This window comes from Octodon degus, unplaced genomic scaffold, assembly GCF_000260255.1.
Source record: "Octodon degus isolate 3935 unplaced genomic scaffold, OctDeg1.0 scaffold00170, whole genome shotgun sequence".
Lineage (NCBI taxonomy): Eukaryota > Metazoa > Chordata > Mammalia > Rodentia > Octodontidae > Octodon > Octodon degus.
The window spans coordinates 5,823,628-5,825,960 of NW_004524746.1; the positions used below are offsets into that span (position 1 = coordinate 5,823,628).

The 2,333-nt window shown below is 38.2% G+C and overlaps 1 pseudogene; it reads right to left on the minus strand.

Annotated features, from left to right (window-relative positions):
• Nucleotides 1–996: 996 nt before the first annotated feature.
• LOC105743818 lies at nt 997–1,372 on the minus strand (annotated as a pseudogene).
• Nucleotides 1,373–2,333: the final 961 nt, after the last annotated feature.

Consider the following 2,333-nt stretch of genomic DNA (forward strand, 5'->3'; position numbering starts at 1 on the left):
CTCTCCGCACACTGACCGGACCTGGGCTAGGTCTGGGTCTCTGTCTAAAACCTTTTATGCATCAATTGAGATGATCATGTTGTTTACAGATTTGGCTCCATTGACATAGTGTTCTACATGTATAGATTTCTGTGTGTTGAACCATCCTTGCATCCTTGTGATGGATCCTACCTTTCATGGTGTATAATCTTTCTGATGATTTTCTGTATTCTATTTGCTAGGATTTGTGGAGGATTTTTGGATTTATGTTCATGAGCCAGATTGGCCTGTAGTTCCCTTTTTTTAGTAGTGTCTTTCCCTGGTTTTAGTATCATTATAATACTTTTCTTCAGGATCAACTTTGGGAGGATTGCTTAGTTTTCAATTTCAGTGAAGATTTTGAGGATTATAGGGATTATAACTTCTGTAAATTTCTTGTAGAATTCAGCTGTGAATCCACCAGGATCTGGACTTTTCCTTGTCAGTAGGTTTTTTTTTTTTTTAATTACATTTCATAATTCTTTGCTTTTTATTGGGTTATTGAGAGATGATATATTTTCTTGACATAGTTTTGATAATTTGTACCTGTGTAAGAATCTCTGTCCCTTTCTCTGTGTCTTCTATTGTGTGAGAGTAAAGATTCTCAAAGTAGCTATTGAAGATCTTTTGAATTTGCACTGGGTCTGTGGTAATTACTCTTTTCATTCCTCATTGCTTGTACTTGAATTTTTCCTTTCCTCCTTTTGATGAGGGTAGCTAGGGGCTTATCAATTTTATGCAGTCTTTCAAAGATTCAGCTTTTTTTCCATTAATTCTTTGATTTTTTTTTTTTTGTCTCAATTGAATTAATTTCTGCTCTAGTCTTTACGATTTCTTTCTGTTTTTGGGCTCTGGGTTTGGTTTGCCCTTCCTTTTCTAGACATTTGAGGTGCAGCATTAGGCTGTTTATTTGTTCACATTCTGTTCTCTTTCTTTCTTTTCTTTTTTTCCAGAGTTTGAGTTTTATTATGACTCTGCTCAATCCTTGACGGCGAACTTGTGCAGAGGGTACAGCCGCTCCTTCCACTGCTGCTTCTTGGTCTTTAGCTTCTCCTCATGCTTATTGAGCCCGTGGCGCCTGGCTCGCGTCTTCCCGGGCCGCAGGTCCGGGGGCTTGTACTTCTTGCCCTTGGAATATTTCCTGAGGTTTTCTTTCTGGGTCTGGTTGATGACAGTGAGAACACAGGCGATCAATTTGTGAACAACTCGGATCTTGGAGAGCTAGGGCGCAGCCCAGCCTGTCACTTTAGCGACGCGCAGCTGTGACAGCTCCACCTTCAGGATGTTTAGCTGTTTGAACAACTCTTCTTCTTGCCGCGAAGATCCGGAGCCTTAATCTTGGCCATAGCTGCAAAAGAAGCTGCAGCCGTCACCTGCTAGGAGAGTCTGTTTTCTTAATGTGTGAGTTAACTGCTATAATTTCCCCTCTAAGTACTGTTTTCATCGCATCCCTTAAATTCCAATACGTTGTGTTTGAATTTTCATTGAATTGTAGATATTGCTCAATATCTTGTTTAATTTCATCTGTGAGCCATTGGTGGCTGAGTATGGTGTTGTTCAATTTCTGTGTATCTATGGGTTTTTTCTCGTTTCTTTTGTCATGTATTTCCATTTTCATTAGACTGTGGTCAGATCATATGCATGGGATAATTTCTGATTTTTTTCATATACTTATGCATGATCTATGGACTACTCTGTGGTCTATTTTAGAAAGTGAACCACGTGCAGCTGAAAAAAAATGTGTATTCAGCTGTTTGGGTGGAGCACTCTGCATACCTCTACTAAATCCATTTGTTTCAAGCTTTGGTTCAGTTCTGCTACTTTGTTATTTTTTTGTCTGCTCAACCTATCTTTTTGGGATAAGGGCATGTTAAGGTATCCTGTTAAGATTGTGGTATCGGATATTAGATTTTTCTTGTGCATTAAGGTTTGTCATATATGGTTAGGTTCTCCTGTGTTTGGTGCATACATATTTATGAGTGTTACCTCTTCCTCTTGAATTTTTCCCCTAACCCATATATAGTGGCTTTCTGTATTTAGTTTGATCATTCTTGGTTTGAAGTTAAGACATTCTGAGCACAGTATTGCTACACCTGCTTTCTTTGAGGTGCTGGGGCATGTATTATTGTTTTCCATCCTTTGACTTTCAGCCTATGAATTTTTTATGAGTTAAGTTTGTTTCTTATATACGGCATATTGTTGGATTTTGCTTCCTCATCCACTCTGCCAGGCTATTTCTTTTAATTGGTGAATTTAGTACTTTTACATTGATGGTTATAATTGAGATGTTTTGACTTAAGATTGACATGTTATTT